The sequence below is a fragment of the Otolemur garnettii genome, unplaced genomic scaffold (genome assembly GCF_000181295.1).
Source record: "Otolemur garnettii isolate 467f Iridium unplaced genomic scaffold, OtoGar3 scaffold00128, whole genome shotgun sequence".
NCBI classification, from domain to species: Eukaryota; Metazoa; Chordata; class Mammalia; order Primates; family Galagidae; genus Otolemur; species Otolemur garnettii.
Genome location: NW_003852523.1, coordinates 4,857,413 through 4,874,244, shown reverse-complemented (window position 1 = coordinate 4,874,244; position 16,832 = coordinate 4,857,413). Strand labels below are relative to the sequence as shown.

The 16,832-nt window shown below is 46.7% G+C and overlaps 1 pseudogene; it reads left to right on the top strand.

Moving 5' to 3' along the window:
• LOC100946874 overlaps window positions 1–16,631 on the top strand; it is a 51,371-nt pseudogene extending 34,740 nt beyond the window's left edge.
• The last annotated feature ends 201 nt before the right edge of the window (window positions 16,632–16,832 follow it).

The window sequence follows — 16,832 nt, the reverse complement described above, 5'->3', positions numbered from 1 at the left end:
TTTTTTTTTTCATTAGCACATGAAACATTCTCCAGGATAGACCACGTATTAGGCTACAAAACAAGTCTTCATAAATTTAAAAGAACTAAAGTTATGACAAGTATCCTTTCTAACCACAATGAAATGAAACCAGAAATCAGTAACAGTAGGAAGTTTTTAAATTGTAAAAATACATGGAAATTAAATAACATCCTCCTGAACAACCAATGGACTCATGAGAAAATAACCAAAAATAAAAACATAAAACCAAAATCTATGAAATATAGCAAAAGCAGTATTAAGAAGAAATTTTATAGCAATATATGCAAACATCAAAAAATTGAAATATTTTAAATAAACAATGTTACATCTCAAGGAACTAGAAGTGGAAGAAGAAAATTATTGAAGTTCCCAAGGACCCCAAACTGGGACAGTGGTCAGCAAGCAAAACAGCACTGGGAAAATCAAGAGACTTTCTGCCAAACTTATAGCATAAAGCCTGGAAGCCTGAAAGGACATACATTGTTTCATATGCCCAGTGGCAGCCTGAAAACAATGCAGCAACCTGTCCTGCTTCTCAGGAATATTTGTATTGGATCCTGAAATAGAGTATACATGTAAGAATGCACAGCAGTCAGTGGTTAGCAATCAAGGTTAAAAATCAGAGAGGAGGCTCGGCGCCTGTGGCTCAAGCGGCTAAGGCGCCAGCCACATACACCTAAGGTGGCGGGTTCGAATCCCCAGCCGGGGCCCGCCAAACAACAATGATGGCTGCAACCAAAAAATGGCCGGGCGCTGTGGCGGGCACCTGTAGTCCCAGCTACTTGGGAGGCTGAGGCAGGAGACTCGCTTGAGCCCAGGAGTTGGAGGTTGCTGTGAGCGTGATGCCATGGCACTCTACCCAGGGGGATAGCTTGAGGCTCCGTCTCAAAAAAAAAAAAAAATCAGAGAGGAGATTACAACCCCCAGTAAAGTTGGGTAAAGTGTAAACAGGGACATAGGGTAATGAAACATCTAAAGTGACCAGGTAATGGTGCAAGCAGGAGAGGAGGGGAAGAGCAAGTCTCATCTCCTCAGACAGACATCTCAGCTTCTCTAGTCTAAGCTACTAATTGATGTTCTCAGCTGCCTGCACTGCTGATTTCCCCATGCAGGGACAGTAATGTAAACATTTTCCTGACTTGGAAGTTCTGTGAGAAATTCAGTCTACCTACCTCCCACGTAGAATTAGTAGGAGGAAAGAAGTAATATCAGATCATAAATAAATAAATAAAATTTGACACAAAAACAAAATATTAATGAAATAAAATGGTGGGTTTTTTAAAAAGATAAACAAACCATTAGCTAGGGTGAGAAAAAAATGAGAAAAGACTAAAATAAAAATCAGAAATGGAAAAGGAGACTTTTTCATTGAACATCACAGAAATACATAGGATCATTACAGACTGTTATGAATAACTACATGCCAACAAATTAGAAAACCTCATGGAAATAGGCACATTCCTGGATACCAAGATTGAACCCAGAAGAAACTGCAAACCTAAACAGACCTATTATCACTAGCAAGATTGAAGCTATTTTTAAAAGTCTTCTGTTAAATAAAAGCCCAGGACCTGATGGCTTCACTGTGGAATTCTACCAAACATTTAAATAAGAATTAATACCAATTCTTCTCAAACTCTTCAAGAAAAAAAAATTTTTTTTGAGACAGAGTCTCACCCTTGGTAGTGTCCTGTGGCTTCAGAGCTCACAGCAACCTCAAACACTTGGGCTTAAGTGTTTTGCCTCAGCCTCCCAAGTCGCTGGGACTACAGGTGCCCACCATAATGCCTGGCTATTTTTTGGTTGTAGTTGTCGTTGTTTGGCAGGCCAGGGCTGGATTCAACCTGCCAGCTCTGGTGTATGTGGCTGGCGCTCTAGCCACTGAGCCACAGGTGCCAAGCTCTCTTCTAGAAAATTAAAGAGAAGGGAACTCTTTTTTTTTTTTTTTTTTTTTTTTTGCAGTTTTTGGCCAAGGCTGGGTTTGAACCCATCACCTCTGGCATATGGGACTGGCTCCCTTCCCTTTTGAGCCACAGGTGCTACCCCAGAGAAGGGAACTCTTCCAGACTCATTCTATAAAGCCAGCATTATTTGATACCAAAACCAGAGATGGCCATAACAAAAAAAAAAGAAAACTATAGGCCTATAACCCTGATGAACATAGATGCAAAAATCCTCAACAATTTAATACTAGCAAACGGAATCCAGTAGCACATTAGAAAGATCATTGTCCACAATCAAGTGAGATTCATCCCAGGAATCCAAGGATGGTTCAACACATAGAATCTACAAATCTGATATGTCACATAGACAGAATGAAGGACAAAAACCTTGTATCATCTCAATAGCTTCAGAAAAAACATTTAATAAAGTTCAACATTCTTTATGACAAAAACTCTCAACAAATTATATATAAAAGGAACACCAAAAAAGTCCATATATGACAAATCCACAGCCAACATTACACTGAAGAAAGAAAAGTTCAAAATTATCTCTGTAAGATCTAAAACAAGACAAGGATGCCCACTTTCATCACTTCTATTCAACATCCTACTGGAAGTCTTAGATGGGGAATTAGGTAATAGAAAGAAATATGGGGTATTCAAATTGGAAAGGAAGAAGTAAAATTGTCTGTGTTTGCAGACAACATGGTCACATATATAGAAAATTCTAAAAGCCTCACCAAGAAACTCCTAAAACTGATCAAAGAATTCAGTAAAGTTGCAGGATACAAAATCAACATGCAAAAATAGGTAGAATTTCTATACACCGATGAACTGGCAGAAAAAGAAACCAAGAAAGCAACCCCATTTATAATAGCTACAAAAATATAGACCTAAGAATAAATTTAACAAAGGAGGTGACAAGTCTCTACAAGGAAGAATATAAAACACTGATGAAAGAAATTGAAGAGGGCACACACAAAAAAAGAAAGGATATCTTATGTTCATGGATTGGAAGAATTAATATCATGAAAATTTATATCCAACAAAAAGCAACCTACAGCTCCAATTCAATCCCTATCAAAATGCCTGTAACATTCCTCACAGAAATGGGAAAAAAAAATCCAAAGTTTATATATAACCCAAAATAGTCAAAGCAATTCTGAACAAAAATAATAAAATTTAAACCATCACAATATGAGACTTCAAATATACTACAAAGCTATAGTAAGCAAAACAGCATGGTATTGTAATAAAAACAGATGCATAAACAGAATTAAGAACCAATTTTCTTACCCGCTGGGGCTCTTGAAGCTGGATCATGGTGACAGGATCATCCACATGTTGTTTCTGACCCATCTGTTCAGGCTGAAGAAATTCAGGACTGGCTCAATGGCTTTTCCAAATCCAGTATGGAGCCAGCTAGGGGACAGATTGGGTTTGCCTGGCAGGTGGGAATGGCACATTCACTCAGGAGGGGTCTGGTCTGTCCCCATTGTCCCCAGTCCTGGGACTCTGGCCCTACTGGTTTCAGAAATTTCAGCCAAGGGAATAAGGACCCCACCAGGAGACACAGCCCTGGGCCCCACTCTGGGTGATGAGAAGTCCCATGAACATTTTCAGGGATGCCTGCCCAGGTGGTGGTTATCAAAGGAAGGCACTTTCTGGTGTGGCCCCAGTGAGTGAGGCATGCCCTCTTGCTAATGTCCTAGGTCCCATGGGAAGAAGCCAAAGTCAGTATAAGAAGGACACCTCAGCCCCTCAGTAGAGACATGCATGTCGCCCTCTCTGCAGCAAATCCTAATCAGCGAAGGTGCCACCACTTTGAGAGGGCCCAAGCATCAGCATGCTCTCCCTGGGTGCTGCATACACAGAATCCAGTGACCCAATTCCCTCCCTTTTCTTCTGCTCCAGTGGTATATCTGGTGTGCTCCATGAGTGTAAACTTCAGGCATCTCCCAGGGAGCCAGATATTAGGAAGAGACCTTACTGGAACTAGCAGAGGAAAGGCATTGCCAGAGCCCTGGACTGGGGCAGGAGGGACCTTTCAGGCATCAGATGACAGTTGCCCTGTTCACGCAGGAGCACTTGAGGAGGATGTCCTAGAGCAGGCACAGGGTGGGTGCAGTGAAGTTGGCTCTTCCTAGCCTAGAGGGTCCTCCACATTCTGTAGGCTGGAGCCAAGGCCAGCCTAGTGGGCGGTGGGCAAGCTCCTGAGACTACCCTGACTCTGAGGAAGAAGCTGCCCTCTTCTTACCCAGTGAGGGAGTCCTCCAGGTGACCTATTTAACATGAACATGAGGTTCCCTGAAGTCCTTGCTCTGCCCTGAAACCTCATGCACATGTGTGTTTGCTCATATCAAAACACTGCATATGTTTGTGTGTCCATGAGCAAGACCAAAATTCTATGAACACAAACTGTGCTTATCCCAGGTATCTGTGTGATTGCTAGCAAAATGCCAGAAATGGCCATAAGAAACAAAATATGATAATATTGCATCTTCCAAATTGTCCTCATTCTCTAATTAGAACTTTTTTCTCCATACAGAGCCACAGATTATAAAGATTACTCTGATATCAAACCTTGGAAGACTCAAAAAGTCACCAGGTACCCAGGATGACCTATTTCATCTTCTCTAAGACACCTGGTTTTCATTTTGGCATCCTGAATTTTGGATGCAGGGCACAGGTGTGGCCACAGGTGGAGGCATGGAGCAGCAGAGCCAGGACCGCCAGCTGGCAGGGACACCACAGTGACCCAGAGCCGTGTCTTCTGACAGCACATCATTACAGCCAACTTCAGTGTTTGTGCAGCCACATCAGCCACATAAACATGCAGGGAATGAACCACGAGCATCACTCATCCCTTCCAGCGGTTCCTGACATCTTGTGGGCTTCTCAGGACCAAGCACTGTCCTGGGTGTGTCAGCACCTATAGCTTTATTCACTTATGTTCTGAATATTTCATGGTCCTCCCCCCAGGGGCCTCAGAGGACACAGAATTGGAAATACACAGGCATCCTCACCTGCTGTCTGAGAGGGCCCATATCCCCTCAGAAGGAGAATATGGCACCTTCCACTGGAGTTAGAATGACCTGCTGGGTCAAGCAGAAGCCAGCTGTCAGGCTTTTGTGTTTTTAAAATGTTGTCTGAAAAAATAAAATCCACATAAGTGAATGCTATGTGGTATGGAGGAAAACCTGGAGGGTCTGCCTGGGGTACGGCCTGCTGCTACATGGAGGGGAAGGTGGAGCACAGCCTGCAGGGCTGCAGCAGGGGCCCTTCATTTGTGCCTCAGGCTTGGCGGGCAGCAGCAGAGTCTCCCCAAGCTAGGGCTCACCAGCCACATTGCTCAGCTTCTTGGCCCTCCAGGGCTGGCTAGGCGTCAAAGGGGAGAAATCCTAGGAAATCCAGAGTTCAGGAGAGGGCAGCTGGGCAGTCCACCCACCATGGCCTGCATGAGAGGAGGCACCAAGTTCCCTCTGTACTGTCCGCCTCTGCTCGGACATCTCCAGAGGGGTTGAGGTGACACACTGATGACACACTGAGCGCTCAGCCAGAAGCAACTGGAGCAGAAAGCAGCTATGTCATCAGGAAGACAGGGCAGAGCACAAGCATGTGCATGTACAACACACAGACACACATGCAGGCACACAGGCTCACAGGCACAAACATGTACACATAGATGCGCAGGCACATGCAGACTCACAGGCACACATGCACACATACACGCACACACACACATGCACATACAGACACACATGCAGGCACACAGGCTCACAGGCACACATGCACATACATGCACATACATGTACACACAGACATGCAGGCACACATGCACATACATGTACACACAGACATGCTGGCACACATGCACATACGTGCACACACATGTACACATAGACGCACAGGCACACACAGGCTCACAGGCACACATGCACACATACATGCACACATGCACATGCACATATAGACACATGCAGGCACACAGGCTCACAGGCACACATGCACATACATGTACACATAGACGCGCAGGCACATGCAGACGCGCAGGCACACATACATACATACACGCACACATGCACATGCACATACAGACACACAGGCTCACAGGCACACATGCACACACATGTACACACAGACATGCAGGCACACATGCACATACATGCACACATAGACACACAGGCACACATGCACATACATGCACACACATGTACACATAGACATGCAGGCACACACAGGCTCACAGGCACACATGCACACACACATGCACATGCACATATAGACACACAGACACACATGCAAGCACACACAAGCACACACCCACATATGCACACACAGGCTCATGGGCACACATGCACACATGCACATACATGCATGCATAGACACACGTGGAGGCACACACAGGCTCACGGGCACACGCAAGCACACACCCACGTATGCACACACAGGCTCATGGGCACACATGCACATACATGCACACATATGCACATATAGACACACAGGCATGCAGGCAGGCACACACAGGCTCATGGGCACATACAAGCATGCACTCATATACGCACACACTGGCTCATGGGCATACATGTACATACATGCACACACACGCACACGTGGACACACAGACACACACGTAGGCACATACAGGCTCACAGGCACACACATGCACACACCCACATATGCACACACAGGCTTATGGGCACACATGCACACATGGACACCCACAATGCACATAGAGACACAGTGCATACATGTACATGTGTCACATGGACATGCACACATGTGTGCAGTACACACAGTACACCCACACATGTACACATATACACGTGCATGCACACACACACAGAGATACACAGACACACATGATGGCCTCATGGGCACACACATACATGCATACATGGACACGCACACATGTTTATACATGCATATGGTAGCACATGCATGCACATGGAGGCATGTGCACATGTATATACATGCATATATGGACAGGCACACATGTGTACACATGTACACAGTAGTGCACATACACATATGCATGCACATGTGCACACACAGACATATGCACACAGAGATGACTGAAATTTACAATAAACCACAAACAAATTTAAAGTCACAGAGAAGGAGCTCTGCTCCAGCAGAAGTGACCAACTCTCCCATTATAAATAACCAGAAAGGCTGGAAAAACTAATTTAGGTTGCCTGTTTGAAAGCAGTGAAGGATTCCTACAGCAGTGAGGCTTTTTAGGAAGAAGAGGAGAGCCAGGGATAATAAGCCAGTGACTGGGACACCCTGTGCCCCAGGCAGACCACCAGCTCCGGAAGCCAAAGCCAGAGGCTGACCCATGGGGGCTGGACTCAGCTCTCAGCACTCCTGGGGCTAAGGGACAGAAAGGGATAGGAAGGGACAGAAAGGAAGCCCTCTGGTTTTTGATAGGAGCCCTGTGGGGACTCTGCATAATCCACCCTTCCAGAGCCAGTAGTCAAGTCCCAAGGATCTGCCTCTCTCAATGCCCACCAGGAGTGAACCCCACTTTTCTGTGTGGAGACACTCCATCAGTGCCAGTATGGCATCTGAGACCTGTTGTGTCTTCTGTCCCTCAACCCCAAATGCCAAGGGCTATGGGATGAAAGTCAGTCCAGAAGGGTAAAGGGGAGGGCAGTGTAGAGAAGACTGGGGTCAGATCCCAGGGACCTGCACTGGAACTGGTGGGAGGAAGACGGTGGGGAAGCTTGGGCCTGAAAGATGGAGACACCTGGAAAATAGTGCCAACAGCAACACCCAGGGCTTGAGGTGGAATGGGATTAAAGCATAGAAGAACAGGAACACAGGAAGGGTGGAGATAGAAAGTGGAATTTGAGAGTTTCAAGTCTTTGGCAGCCTCGTGAGAGGTGACAAGAAGAATTTACATTAGATGTTAACGAGTCAGAAACTTGTCACGATCTGGGGGTGACTATGGAGGGAATAGTGAGTAGTTTGTGGCAAGCTGAGAGGATAAACGTGAAATAGAAAATAATCCATCTGAAAGAAGCCAAGAGGAGAGAGAGGATCAGTGAACAGGTGGGGAACAAAAATCAAATAGAAACATGATAGATTAAGCCTGAATAATTAAATCAAATGTAGAAGAACCAAATACTTCAGTTACAAGGTAAAGATTGTCAGACTGGATTCAATAGGAGCCAGCCATAAAAATAAGACTCTGAAAGAATAAGTGTAAAAGGAGATTGGGGCCAGGGCAGTGTCAGAACACAACAACAGAAACGCGGGTCAGGGCTGTGCATGAGGAGGGAAGGACTCCCAGAGACACTGGCCCACCCTGGGGGAGGATGCCTCTCTAAGCTAGGGCACTATCAATGCCTTAGTCTCAAAATATAGAAAACAAAAGTTGCCACGTCTGAGGAAGAAACAGACAAATCCACAGTAATGCAGGAAAATTTTAAAGATCTCTTAGCAACTGAGAGGGCTTACAAATAAAAATATAGTAAAGACAGACAGGATTTGAATCCAACGATGACCTAATGCACCTGTAAATCTCTGTGCACCAGTGGTCTCATCCTGGGGGGAAACTGCCAGCCACCACGGGCTGTGACCCATGTACCACACGAGACTTGTCCCTGTACTGCTGGGACAACCTTATATCAGTACAGGGTGTTATTTTTAAAATCATTGTCAGATTCATGTAGTGCTTTTTTTTTAATTTTAGATTTTTGCACCCTTGTTCACAAGTAAAATTAGCTGATAATTTTCTTTTGCTATTGAATGTGTGAAAAAGTAAAATTCAATAGAAAATTTTTTTAGCAGTGGCCGACAATGGCTGCAGTTGGGCACGCAGTTCATAGCTGAGGCTGTAGACTCACACTAACCTCTTGCTGCATCCTTGGAGCTCGTTAAATACTCCACTGGCATATACCATTGAAACCTGCATCTCCCATGCAGAAGATGCAGAAGACAGGGCAGCCAGCCCACCCTCAGACACCTGACCTTTCTCCCCACAAGCACCTATTCACCCCATCTTATGAGAGCCTTGCTGAGCTCCAGCCAGAGCCACAAGGACACTGCTGTTGCCTCACTGCCGCTTCTCCCATGCTCAGCCCCACCATGTCCCATTGGAAGGTTACAAATACTGAGCTCATGGAACCCACTTCTGAGCTTGTTCTTGGTCGGAACTGAGGCTGAGTCTCGGCCTGAGTTCTCCAACTTGGCACAGAACAAGCCTAACTGAGACCCCTGAGTGCAGGCTGCTGCCCAGCTTCCTGCTGACAAACACATCCCACGTGATACAGTGTGTCACTCCATCCAGGTATTAAGGACCACAGCCTGGAATGTACCAAGACTGACTTAAACACTAAAGGAAGCGTAGATGCTTTTCTTCCTATTTCAAGTCCCAAGATAATGAGCACCCTTGGGTACGCATGTGCCTGGGGTGCGATATGTGTGTCTATGTGAACTCATCATTGTCCTGGGGTCTCCTGGCCAGGGTGGTGGTCAGAAGCTGAGGGCCCTGCCCTGCAGGGTGCCAACCCCGCCACTCCAGGGACCCGAAAATGGAAGGATGGGACACTACAGTGGTCCCCAATGTGGCCACTGCCAAGGGCAAGATAAGAAAGCTACAGTCTGGCTGGGACAGAGCCTCACCAGCCACCTATGTCCACACATGGCCCAGCTGCCCCCTTCCTCAGTGCTGGACTCCACCCAGCCATGTGCCCTCCTGTCCCTATACTTGGGCTGTGGCTTCCCCAGCATCTGATCTCTGAGGACATCCTTTCCTGTTATTTTCAAAGCTTTTCCCCACCTCTGGGCCTGTGCCCCATCAAGGCCATCCCTGCACTGCCTATTGCACATGGTGGCTACCCTCTCCAGAGCAGAAAAGTGGAGCGGGGCCCCTCTGTAGGGTCTCCAGCCTCACTTTCCTTGCATGTAAACTAAACCAAGAGTACCAGCAGCCCCTGTTCTACCGTCTCCGGGACAGGAAAGGCCCTGTTCTCACTGTGTCCTTGACCTCAAGGAACAAGGAACAAGGACCAGTTTCTGCCCTTCCCATGGGGCAGGTTTGAGCTGAAGACACACTCTTTTCCCTAGAGAACAGCTGCAGCGTCTTGACAGACACACTTGTGTAGAGCTTGTATTCCCACAAGAGGGGCAATAATAGAGACCCAGTAGAGACCCCAACTTTACCAGGCCACCATGGGAGGCCACAGAGCCCAATCAGAGCTGCCCCCACAATGCCGATTCTCTGCTGACTACACCCTCAAAGGAAGAGCCCTAAGCCTGGAGAGGATTTGGGTGGATCAGGAAAGTTAAAAATTAAAAAGAACAGGGCATGGTGGTTCATGCCTGTAATCCCAGCACTTTGGGAAGCTGAGGTGGGCAGATCGCCTGAGCTCATGAGTTGGAGACCAGCCTGAGCCAGAGTGAGACCCCATCTCTAAAAATAACCGGACATCGTAGCGGGTACCTTTAAGTCCCAGCTACTCGGGAGGCTGAGTCAAGAGAATCACTTGAGGGCGGCACCTGTGGTTCAAGTAGTAGGGTGCAGGCCCCATATACCAGGGGTGGCGGGTTCAAACCCGGCCCTTAAAAACTGCAAAAAACAAAGAGAGAGAATTACTTGAGCCCAAGAGTTTGAGGTTGCTGTGGGCTATGACACCACAGCACTCTACTGAAGGCAATAAAGTGAGACTTGTCTAAAAAAAAAAAAAGAATTAAAAAGAAGAAAAGGAAAGAAAGGGAAAAGGCTCACTGTGCAGGCCCTGCCCCCACAGCAGCACCCAGGCGTGGACCTTGATTAACCTGCTTGAAGAAACAAAGAGGAAGTTAAAACTTGATGGACTAGATGCTGTCAGAATAGAGGAGGCAGATATGAAAAAATTAATAAAAATAGATAAAGGATTCTGAAACGAATGACTAGGCAAATTATTAATAGACGTGAATCCACATGAAGTTGCAAACTGGAAGACGCATGTGAGCCCACAGCAACACAGACAAGAAAGGGTGAGACCTAAGCCTCTTCAGCGGCTAAGACCTCGCTAGGGATCTGGAAAAAGAAAGCAGATAAAGCTGCAAAGGAGAGGAAAGCCAAGAGGAGAGGAAATGGAAAGGGCCATGTCAGCTTCTAAATGACTCCAAGGGGAGCAGATCTGGAGAAGCCAGACTGATCCTGTCAGGTCTGGAAATTTCCAGAGGATGCGATCATGAAGCAGCCAGAGAAAAAGAGAGACTGGGCAGCCTCACCCCAAACCCACCGAGATGGAGTGACAGAGACAGAACAGAGGGAGAGAGACGGGGCAGCCTCACTCCACACCGCAGCAGGGGCAGTTGTGAGAGCAACATTTTCAAAGCCCCGAGAGAAAAGAACTTTCAGCCAAGGATTGTTCATTTCATAAAACTGTCTTCAAGAATGGGGTAAAACAACAACATTTGTGTTAAAAACCAAGACTTCCCCTACTAGCTACTATGGACTTACTGGGTCCAAATTTACTTGCCCACCTTAAATAAGGAGAAAGCTGAATAAAACTCATGAAAAGATGTTTTCCCAGACTCTGGACAACAGGCAGGATAACCATGAGTGCCAGGGGAGGGTAGGATGTGAGCTGAGCTGACCAGCCCAAGCTTCCCGCCTGGCGGTCCCAGCTGTAGAACACAGCACAGGAGGGCCCAGCAGAGAGGGTGGGGACAGGGATGTCTGGGCAGCTAGAATCTGTCTGGGCTAATTCAGGAGGGAGAGAGACAGATCCATGACAGAGACAGAGATGAAGAGACAGAGGGAGAGAGACAGAGATGGAGAGACAGAGACAGACAGAGACAGGGAGAGAGACAGAAGAGAGGGAAAGAGACAGAGAGAAAGAGACAGAACAGAAAGGGAAAGACAGAAGGAGAGACAGAGATGGAGAGACAGAGACAGAAAGAGACAGAAGGAGAAAGAGAAATGGACACAGAGGGAGGGACAAACAGAGACAGAATAGAAGGGGAGAGAGAGAGGAAGAGACACAGAGACAGACACAGAGGAGGAGACACAGAGACAGAGACAGAGGGGAGAGACAGAGAGACAGACACAGAGACAGAGAAAGGAGGAGAGCGCCGGAGAGCTGCAGCTGAGCGCTGGCCAGTCGCCAACCGAGCTCCAACTCACACAGGCCTGTGGAGAGCCTGCCCAAGACTTGAGCAGGGGCCTCTGGGAAGAAGCAGGCAGAACAGCTGGGAGCTCACAAGGGGATGAGCTCACTCAAGTTTCTACCAGCCAGAGTGCAAAGACCCAATGCACAAACAGGCATCTGAGGATTGTTGGGAAGGATGGTAATGGGGCCAAATTAACCCCAGGCTAAATGACCCATGCTGATTAGGCTTTAAAGCACACCTCAAAAAGATCCCAACAAAACCCAAGTATTTGTTTATGGTAATATCAAAAATTCAGCACCCAACAATATAAATTTCACAGTGTCTGGTATTCAATCAAAAATTACCAACAATAAAAAGAAGTGGGAAAGTATGATCACAACCAGGATCAAAATTCAATTAACGCAAACAAACCTAGAGGACATAGATGACAGAATTAGCATAAAAATGTCAAAACAGTTGTAACTAGATCCCATACACTCAAGAAGGCATGAAGCATGAAGAGGTTCTTTTAGCTATTCTAGAGCAATTAACAGCTCACCTTTCTATCTTCTTTGGATGCAATTTTCCTTTACTTGTAATCAGTACTTACTTTATATTTCGTTTTAGGGATGAAGTTGGGAGCAAAAAGTAGTGTAATGTCATTCATTGACTCACTTATTCTCTAATCAAATGAGTACCGAGAATTCTGAGAAAAACCTCAGGCTATGCAACCTAGAATTTGCCAAGATAGAAATTATGAGACATAAACCAGTAGCTGTATTCAGAGCCTGCAAGAAGAAAAGGATGAGATGAGAATTTGGAGGCAAGGAACAGTCAAGGCTGGCTTCCTGGAGGAAGAGGAGTTGGGTGGGCTTGAGTGATGGGGCATTAGACAGGGGAAAGCAGTAGGAATTTTACCTGAGGGATCAGGGCCTCCTGCAGCCCTCTGTGTGAGTGAGGAAGGGGCCTCCTCTATAAGCCCTGGTCCCGCAGGGTGCTTGCTTTCAGCCCCTCTGGAAGCAAGTGCTACTGGACAGAATCCTGGGACATATGGAGTCAACTTTGGGGTGCAGCAGTGGGCTGGAGGACCTCAAGGTGGCTGGAAGTCTTGAAGGTCAGTGAGGAAAGTACTGGAGGATGGAGAGAAAAGGGGAAGCTGCCAACTAGGAGCAGGAAAGTTAATTAAAACATCCCCAGGGAATCTGGAAAGCAGAAAATGTACCAATTGAGCTGGTGGTTTGACTAAAGAGGCTTTCAGGCAGAACATCATGATTGCCAACTGGTTTCTTTTGGCTGTATATAACAGATAGAATCAGGAAGAAATTTTCAGACCTTGAGCAAAACTTAAAATATGAGAGTTGGGACATGGCTGGGTTCAAAGCTTTTTCAGCTTAGTCCTTCAGAGAACAAAATAATGTTCTCAAAGTAGGAAATTGTCCCATGGCAAAGATCAAATTTAGGGTGTTTCTGGTCACCATGGCCTTGAGGCAAAGTGCAGCATGCAGATTTCATGGCTTTTCCTGGGACTTCACAAGGATTAAACATGCTTCACTCACCTTTTCAATGAGACTAAGAGATTTGCAAGGATATCTTTTGCCCAATGGAGTGAGCCCCTGCCCCATAAGAGTCATAAGAAATACACAAAGTTTTTAAGAGAATTGTAGTGGTGGAAGCTTTGTCAGCTTGGACTAAAAGGGAAAGTTCAAAATGAAAAGATATCTCTGGGACATCAGCCTCTATGTCCAGGAAGTAGACTAGGAAAGGCTTCAGGTGAGAATGTGGACCATTTCTCATGGGAAAAGGAGGATGACTCAGAGGACGGAGTCAAGTGCCCAGGGGAAGGCAAGAAGAGAGGGCTGACCCTCAGCCCCAATTCCTGCCTCCAGAGTGGGGGTTGGCCCTGGCAAATAGTTGGCAGAGAGACGCAGGTCTGCGGTGGTATGTCCACACCATGATGCCTGTCCAGTGCCTAAAATGCATTAGGACCTTTTGTTTGCAATTTTCTACAATTATGTGGGCACAATCTCAGCCATGTAGCCTTCATCGCTCTGCCCTTCTCCTCCCCACCTTTCTGTCAGAAAGGTCTATCTTGGTTACTTCCCCTTGTCAGATGTGTGACTCCTGAGTTTTCAGGTCTCCACATAGAAGGAGCCGACTTGAGGAAATGTGCTTAGGGTACACTGGAGGCTCAGAGCCTGACTTGGGTGATTAGAGCCTGGACCCTGAGCCAAGGCCAGGATGGGGTGGGACCCTGGGGCCTTGGTGGAGGGATGAGCATATTTTGAAGGGACATAAACACTTGCAGCCAGAGAATGGATGTGACATTATGGTACGTTCCTAAGGTGGCCACAGCAACCTCTCCATCCCATGCATGCTTCACTGTGAACTTGCTGTGCCCTTGTTCACAGGAGGGGTCTGTCTCCCCACCTCTCACACAGTCATGGAGGTGGAGTGGAAAGTATGTTAATGCTGGCCTGAGACGAGCATGAAGGGAACACATTAGGAACTCACACAGTGTGAAGTTTACTCAGTGGGGGATAAAGGGACACATTGCTAGAACAGATATAATGGCAAAGTGACACAAATAGCTATATCTTCCTGGGAATCTTCTCAATAAGTCCAAACTGATTAGCATTATTATATTTTAACTATATTTTATTTTTTTGAATTTAACCAAAGATTGACAAGTAATGTGTTATGTTCTTGCGATGCCTTCAGGCTGGGTCACAGACTTCCTTCTCTCCACTCCAGCTCAGTGTGCTGTGGTCACCTGCTGGTCTCTTACCATCTCCATTGCCCAGAGGTAGAGGGGAGCTGTTGCAGTTGACTGGTCAGGAGCCTAGGTCTTCAAGTTCCCCTGCTGTGTAAATACACTTTCACTTGTTTGCACAATTGCTTTAATTTGGGCACAACCCTGCTGGAAAAGCAGACATTAGGGAAGGTCTCAGAGCCAGTTTGGGGCCCTAGGGAGCATGGCAGACAATCTGAGACTGAGTCGTAGGACAAGAGCCCCTGTGCTCCCCCAAGACTGGCACCTGGGGACCCATCTCTGAATTAGCATTTCCCAGGCCAGGCTTACATCTTTCTCAAGGGTAATAGGATATAAAGTAAATAAAAAAATAAATCTGTGGGTGGAAAGGGGTAAGTCCACTCTAGGAAAACAGCATATAACAAGTAAGACTGAGGTACAGACTAGTGGTCTCCTGGAGAGAGGCTGACTATTAAATTACTAGAATAATGGGAGCCACTTGTTAACCCTAGCCATTACCATAAATTAAATTATCTAAATTAGCTTGTGCCTATAGTCCCAGCCACTTGGGAGGTGGAGGCAAGGAGATTGCTTCAGGCCTGGAGTTTGAGACCAATTTGGGCAAAATAGCAAGATCTCGTCTCTAAAAAATGAAAATAAACAATCAAATCAATAATATTAAAAAAGAATGTAAGAGCTACTCAATGCTCATTTCTTTCTAATTGTTTTACGGGGGTTTATACGGTGTTACAACAACTCTGTATGTGACACTTACGATGTGTCTCTTTCCAACTCTGCATTCCAGGACAGCATTTGGTGGCTTGAAATTCACCATAGTGACAGTTTTGCCAGAAATTTGCAAATGCTACAAAGCAGCCCCACCCAGGAGAGCTGGGTGGTGAGCACTTGCCTGCTGACCACAGATACAGCAGTGTGTTCACACTAAGTCTGAAGAGCAAGTCTCACAGCAAGAGGGAGGCAGGAGGCCACCTCAGAAGGCCCCAGGGCCTACTTGCTGGAGGAAGAGAGGAGCATGGTCTACTCAGCAGGGAGAGAAGTGGCACCAGGAGTTTTGTGCCCTTCAAGGCTCTCATCCAAGTACTGGGAATAGCAATTGGCTGGTGGAGAGACCCAGGTCTGCGGTGGTGCGTCCACACCGTGATGCCTGTCCGGTGCCTAAAATACATTAGGATCTTTTGTTTGCAGTTTTCTACAAGGCTCCTGTAGAAACTGTCCTGATGCCCCCACTGGCGGCTCTGAAAAGCCATCTTTGCATTGTTCTTTGGCCGGCTTCCTCCTCCTGGCAACCACCTCCGCCTCCGCCGCTGTGGACTCCGGCAGCTTTCTCACCAGAGTCCCCGAACTCTCGCTTTCTTTTCCATCCCCCGCACCGGGTCACCGAGGTGCCCCACCACGTCAGATGCAGCGGTAGACACCAGCTCCGAGATCCCCACCAGTGACTTACAGGAGAAGAAGGAAGTTGTGGACCAGGCAGAGAATGGAAGAGACGCCCCTGCTAATGGGGACGCTAATGAGGAAAATGGGAGGCTGACAACGAGGCAGATGAAGAAGAGGGAGAAGGTGGGCAGAAAGAGGGGGAGGAGGAAGAAGGTGATGCGAAGAAGAGGATGGAGATGAAAATGAGGAAGCTGAGGCCACTACAGGCATACGGGCAGCTGAAGATGATGATGAAGAGGACACTGATACCAAGAAGCAGAAGACTGAGGAGGATGACTAGACAGCAAAAAAGGAAAAGTTAAACTTAAAAAACAAAAAAAAAGGCCACTGTGACCTATTCACCCTCCACTTCCCGTCTCAGAATCTAAACGTGGTCACCTTCAGTAGAGAGGCCCGCCTGCCGCAGGTGACATGCCCTCTTGGCTACCCAACCCAAACCATGGGAATTTGCAACAGAGGAGGAAAAAAGAACCCAAACTTTCAAGGCGCTGCTTTTTTTCTTTTCTTTTCTTTTCTTTTTTTTTGAGACAGAGCCTCAAGCTATCCCCCTGGGTAGAGTGCCATGGCAT